Genomic DNA, 6,872 nt, shown 5'->3' with positions numbered 1-6,872 from the left:
GCAGCAGCCAGAAGGGAACTGTGAGTCAGGCTCCGGCCTAAGCTGTTTATAAAGGCCTGGCCCTGCCCCCTTCTGGCCATGTGACCCACCTGGTTGCCCTGGTAACCGGCACCTGAGCTGCCTGGGTGATTGGCAGCTCTGCCAATCACCCTCACAGTCACGGGGCACCTACGTGACTCCGTGACACTGTCACTAGGGTCACACAAGGTCTGCCCCTATAAAAAGGGGCAGTAAAGACAGACCCAGTGGGACTCCCTCTCCATCTAAACTACCACCTTGCCACAACATCTCTCCACTCAGAGGCCCTTCCAGCGACCCCACTCTGGACAACATCTATTGGACAAGGATCCCTTTCCAGCCCGCATATGTATATATTACCTGCACACCTCCTCCTACAATTTGGACTCTCTCTGTCTCCCTGGACTTCAGCTCCTGCTCCAAGCTTCTCAAACCCCTGCTGCCATTGTGGGTGTAGGTGTGTGCAATGGAACCAATAAGACATTGTGTCACCATCTTCCCTGTTCAATAAAACCACTGTCATTTGCAACCCCAAGTTGGGTCATGTCTTACTGAATCCCAGTCCCTTTCCTATCTTAAATTCCAGCCTCATTCTCTCTAAGCTCCAGTTCCCACCCTCTCTGCTAGATTCCCCATCTCCTCCCAATTCCATCTCCTCTTTTCTGCCACCTCTCAGCCTCTCCTTGTTTTCCTGCTGCCTGCTGCTTTTCCTGTGATTTTTCTGCTGCTCTCTCTCTGTTTTCAGGCCCCGCTCAGCTTCCAGCACCTGCTGCCGCTCTCTGCAACTTCTCTAGCTGCCTCAGAGCCATCCTCTGGCTCCCCACACCCAGAGCCCCTCTTTAACACCTACACTTTCTTGTAGTCCCATTTCCCCCCCTCCCCACCTACCTTTTCAGCTCCCCCATAGCTCTGGCTCCAGTCCCAGACTGTGCCAGCATGCTTCCCTGTTCTGCAGGCTTTGGGTGTTGTCTTTTAATCAATTAAGATCAATTAATCTAAAGTTACCCCGGAACCTCAGTTCTTCATCCCAGCTCCTGTAGTCTACCAGTTCTAATCCCAGTCCTGGTAACTTTAACCCCCTACACTTTTACTTTCTTACCTTAACCTTTCCCCAGGTATCCCAAGTACACCAAGCACATACGTACATTCACATCACAACACCCAACTTAGGAATTCACCCATGTGTATGTGTAGGTGGGTGGTATGTGTGTAAATTAGTGAATACACACATATATATCTTTGAGTATGTGTGTGGTATATGAATTAGTAATCCACATGAGTATTGGATGTGTAGGTGTTGGTAACTGATTCTGTCTAAATTTGGTGTGTGTAGCATGTATGGGCTTAAACTAGTGATAGGTGTGCATGAACCTAGACTAGTTATTTTGAACGTGTGTGTATCTGAGTTGCTAGTGTGTATGTGTGTGCAAATGGGTTTGTGTGCATGATATACGAATTAGTTATCTGTGTCTAACTTTTCTGGTGTGTAGTATATGTGCCTGAGCTGGTAGTTTGAGTGTGTATGCCTAATAGGGGTGTATGCACCTAGTGTGTGTGTGCTTAATTGATTTTTATGTGTGCATGTTCAGTTGTACACCACCCCCTCCTGTCTAACAGCGCAATATTTAGATCCTGAGCATTGGCCTGACCCCTCAGGGCAACAGTGCAAGCACCTGCTCTGGATATCTTTAAGAAATGCTTGGATGCTTATCTTGCTGGAGTGGAGTGATCTGACCCCAGCTGACTTCCTGACCCTTGGGCAGAGGGCTGGACTGAATGATCTTGTGAGGTCCCTTCCAGCTCTAATGTCTATGAAGCCTATGAAATCTTGCCCATGTTAAAAACTGAACTATTCTATTTACTAATATTTTTACAAAATACAATATTTTACATATTTAGAAGACAAACTGGAAGACTAGACTCTAAAGAGTAGTTGCCATCATTTCTCCCTACTGTCTTTTTAATTTTATTTTAGAGTCTTTAAAACACATGCTTAGAATGCAGCATGTCAATATTTATTCCATTTTCTATTTAAGGATTGGAGTATACCTACAATTTAATGCCCCAATCACTATGTAATAAAAGGTTCTGAGGTGAATATCCTTTTCTCCTGATAGCTTTTTATAAACATAATTAGTCATCAGGGACTAACTGTCTAGTCTGCTAGTTAGCAGACTCACCTAAGAGATAGAAGACCCATCTTCATATCTGCTGTTTTCTTAATTCAGCCCAGGGATTTGAACCAAAGCCTCCCATCATTTATCACAGTGCCAGCACCAACACAAGTTCTAGGTTACTCAGTGGATTTTGCTCTCTCACTTTTCCTGATGCCTTGTGTTTTGGTTATAGTAGTGTTGGTCTAAGGAACATAGGCAGGCAAGGTTCTTTGAGTAGATGTGATGTTTTTTATTAGACCAACTGAGTGACTGCACCCAAAAGCTTGCTAAGAACTTTTCCTGGTGACACTCTTCCACTTGGTTTAAAGAGCTAACCATTTATGAGAATAACTGCCTAACTTTCCAGACAAGTATGTTACCTCCAAGATAGAGAGTTGTTCTTGCTCTCTGCATCAGTGATTCTTTAAGCACTTTGTACAAAGAAGAACAATGGTAACAGGGGAGAATGAGTATGCTCTATCTCAGAATATTCCATAGCCCTAGGCACTAATAAAGCTGCAAGTTTAAATGTGAGGCAGAGTTTGTGTTTCCTCATCATTAGGAACCTACTGAATTTGAGACATTTGCCCCCTGATTTCACGGGCAGAATACGGGCCGAGAAGCCATTTCATAAATACAGCATGGTGAGCCTCCCCTTCCCCACCAATTGACTGAGGGCACTGATGGCCTCACCGCACCAATTATATTTGAGGGCTACCTGTCATATGGCTCTACTCTTCACCACTGACTGGCTGGCTGTCTATCATGAAGCTCCACCCCTTGCCATCAATTGGTGGAAAGGAGTGGGTCCAAACAACAGGCAGTATTGTGAATGACTACTGTAACTTTTAAGTAAGTAGGAAAAAAAGAGGAACGTTGCGTTTTTCCCTCCAGATTTGTGAATCAGCCCAATTTTTTTCTGCAGCTCAAAACATTCACAAATTCACTATGAATTAGCTAAAAAAAAATTAAAATCACAAAACCACATTTTCCTAGAAAATACCCTTTGCTGGTGATGCAGGAGAGTGGGGGTGGAATCAGAAAGCTTTAACTATAATCATGTATTCTTTTAGCTTAACTGTTAGGTTTATGCTAAGCCTATATGTCTTTCACCTGCCTATATATTATGTGTCTATACTGTTTCATTTAATTAAGGTATGTAGGTAATTGTAAAAAAAAGAAAGAAAAGAAAAAGTCCTACAGTTGGGCTGTAAAGAGACGCACTAAAAAGGACATTCTGAAATAATGTTGCTCATGTAACCCTTAATTTGGTCTCCTTTGCAGATATATTAGCATATGTGATTAGGTTATCACATATAATTTCTTTCCCACACTTTCCCTACCTCAACAAGATCACAGAATGGAATATTAGAATTGCTAGGACCTGGTGCAGTATACTTCAAAGCTGTTTTACTGTTTATGCTCTTGCAGGTATATCCTATAGTTTTTCCTCAGACAAGACTCACATTTTAAGAACCTTGTTACATGGTAATTTTAGGTGGCTCCTGGAGCTCTTAACACTTGGATTGTCTTCCATATTAACACCTGAAACTTCACAGCAGGATTATCTCTGATCTGTGGTACCCAGCTAGTGTTACACTAAGGTGTAGCCACTTTAGGATATACCTCAGTGTAAACATCCCACCAGGATCCCTTCCCCCACTAGCACAGATCAGGTCCACTGGCCCCTCACCACCCTCCCCAGTCCCTCCCTCAATATGCCCCACTCTTATTTGTGGCTGCCCCCACTGTCTGTCTTGGAGCAGTAGGAAGGAAAGGGTTTTCCTGCTTTCCTGTCCACCACCGCTCTCTAGGCAGCTAAGTCCAGAGAAGAGCAGCAGTGGTAGTGGCCAAGCAAGCAGGTTAACCCCTTCCCTGACTACTCCCCTTAGAGACACAATAAAGACAGCCACAAGAAAGCAGGTGGTGGGGGTGGAGTCAGAGTGGAGCGTGAGGGTGAAGGGGGACAGGGCAGCAGGGTACCCCAAGGAGAAGAGAAAGCTAAAAATGAGTGAGTGGTGGGGTGGATTTTTGCCTTTCAGTCCTCCAGACCCATTCTGGCCTGAAGTGTGACTGCTCCGGACCTGTGTGGCAGGCCAGTAGGGGGTGCTCCACGTTGAGCTACCCACCTCACTAAGTCTGACCACCTTCCAGGCTCTGAGTGCCTCCCTAGGGGTGCCTCATGTCTGGCCAACCGCCTTCCCTCAGGAATGTATCCAGCTCAGGTTACCTAAAGATATAAAGTATGGTGTGTATCCTCTGGTGGGCCCATTCTAACCAAATTGTCACAGAGCAGAGTTTTTGGGGAGAAACAGTGGTGGTCTTCTGCCACATTTCCCCCCTTTAAATGCTTGGACATGTGGCTTTACAGAGCTATGGGTACAAGCGTGTTTCATTTGGAAGGGTTGCCTTTCACACCTAAAGTGAAATTACACAACACATAATACTGGTCATAACAATATACACATAGAACATGAAAGCACATTGGGGAGCTCCCATACCAGAGCTCTCTCAGGTGGGTCTGAGTCCATCCAACCCAGTACCCAGAGTCCTTTCATGACAGGGCATCTGCTATCACATTCTAGCTTCCTTGATGTGTTTGACAGTGAAATTGAACTCCTGAAGCTGCCAGGCCCATTGTTGAAGCTTGGAGTTTGTGTTTTGCATTGTTTGCAACCATTGCTGTGGGGCATGGTCAGGATGGTGAACTACTGTGCCCACAAATAGGGCCTCAGCTTGTTCAGTGCCCAGATAATTGCCAAACACTCCTTGTCAATAGATGACAGGTTCTGCTGCTGAGGGATTAACTTCCAGCTTAAGTATACCACGGGGTGCTGTGTCTCTTGGTGCTCTTGTAAGAGTACAGGTCCTAGTCCTGAGTTGGAGGCATCAGTGGATACATAGAAGGGTTTATCATGGAGCAGTGCCTTCAGGATCAGTTGTTTGATCAGGGCAGCTTTTAGGGTGTCAAATGCTTCTTGGCACCCCTGCTTCCAGACCACTGCATCAGGGCTGCCCTTGTTGGTCAGCTCATGTAGGGGACCTGCCATCACTCCAAATTGAGGGACAAACCGCGTGTAATATCCAGCCAGGCCAAGGAAGGCTCTGACTTGCTTCTTGGTTTGTGGAGGCAACCAGTCTTTAACGGCCTCGATCTTGTCCCACAAGGGAGCAATATGACCTCCACCCACACGATGTCTCAAATATACCACTTCAGATAGTGCCCACTGGCATTTTTTGGCTTTCACAGTAAGACCAGCTTGCTTGATCTTGCCTAACATGGTGGTCAGATGAATCAGGTGCAATTCAAAGTCCTGGCTGAAGATGGTGATGTCATTGATGTAAGCCATGACAAACTGCTCACATCCTTATAACAGGTTATTAATCAGTCTTTGAAAAGATGTGGGAGAGTTGTGCATACCAAAAGGTAAAACTGTAAACTCATATAGTCCCACAGGTGTGGTAAAGGCGGACTTGGCTATGGCATCTGGATCCAGTGTCATTTTACAGAATCCTTTGGACAGATTGAGAGTAGAGAGAACCTTGGCCAGGCCCAGGTGATCAGGTAAAGTGTTTGTCCTGGGCATAGGGTAAGCATCAGGGGTGGTAATAGCATTCAGCTTCTGGTAGTCTACACAGAACCAGATGGACCCATCCTGTTTTTGGACAATTACCACCGGGCTGGCTCAGGGACTCATTGAAGACCAGATTACCCCAAACCCTTTCATCTCTGTGATCTCTTATGTTATTTCTTGCTTTACCTTCTCATTAACTGAGTAAGGTCTGGACTGGGTAGGGTGATGGCTGCCCATGTCTATAGAGTGTACTGCCAGGTCCATTTTACCTGGTTTGTTGGAGAACACTGTCTCAAAGTCTTTGAGTGCTGCGAGCAGCTTGTCCTTGTCCTGGGAGGGCAGATGATCTGGCAGGCAGAGTTCCTCTATTCCTGCCTCTCCATCCCACTCACCATACATGACTAGCTCCTCTGGATCCTCAGGTGATCTTTCTACTGAGGAAATCCAGAATACTGCATCTCTTCTATTAAAGTATGGTTTAAGCATGTTCACATGAACAGCCTTAGGCTTTTTCCCACTCCTGGCCACTACACAGGTCACATTGTCCAGCTTGTCCAGGATGACACAAGGACCTTCCCAAGCTGCTTGCAGCTTGTCTGTCTTTAGTAGCAGGAAAACCATGACCTTATCACCTCATTTGAAGGTATGTAAGTGAGCCTTTTCATCATACCAGGCACTTTGCTTCTCCTGAGCCTGGGCTAGGGAGTCTCATGCCCCCTTCTTCATGTCAGTTAGCTTCTGATGAAAGCTGAGCATGTATTCTACTACGGCGGTCTTGGTGGAAGAGATTTTCCCTTCCCACTCTTCTCTCACCAAATCAAGAGGACCCCTAACTCACCTTCTGAACATCAACTCAAAGGGTGAGAACCCAGTGGACTCCTGGGGCACCTCCCGGTAAGCAAAGAGCAAATGTGGAAGTTTCTCACCCCAGTCATTGGGGTTAGAGTCCACATACGTCTTTAGCATACCTTTCAAGGTCCCACTGAACCTTTCTATGAGCCCATTTGTCTGATGGTGGTATGCTGTGGTCTTGAGGTGTTTCACCCCACAACATTCCCACAGGCACTTCATCACCTCCTCCAGGAAGTTCCCACCCCTGTCAGTCAGGATCTCAGAGGGAAAA

At 45.9% G+C, this 6,872-nt stretch overlaps 1 long non-coding RNA gene across 1 annotated transcript in view; it reads right to left on the bottom strand.

Annotated features, from left to right (window-relative positions):
* Positions 1-4,864: 4,864 nt before the first annotated feature.
* The window catches only part of LOC109311108, a 5,438-nt gene continuing 3,430 nt past the window's right edge, over positions 4,865-6,872 (bottom strand). The window contains exon 3 of the long non-coding RNA XR_002101421.1: positions 4,865-4,942. This is a non-coding gene — a long non-coding RNA (uncharacterized LOC109311108). The remainder of the gene's footprint in view (positions 4,943-6,872) is intronic.

This window comes from Crocodylus porosus, unplaced genomic scaffold, assembly GCF_001723895.1.
Source record: "Crocodylus porosus isolate Cpor-Errol unplaced genomic scaffold, CroPor_comp1, whole genome shotgun sequence".
NCBI lineage: Eukaryota > Metazoa > Chordata > Crocodylia > Crocodylidae > Crocodylus > Crocodylus porosus.
This window is presented reverse-complemented; position numbering and strand designations above follow the sequence as displayed.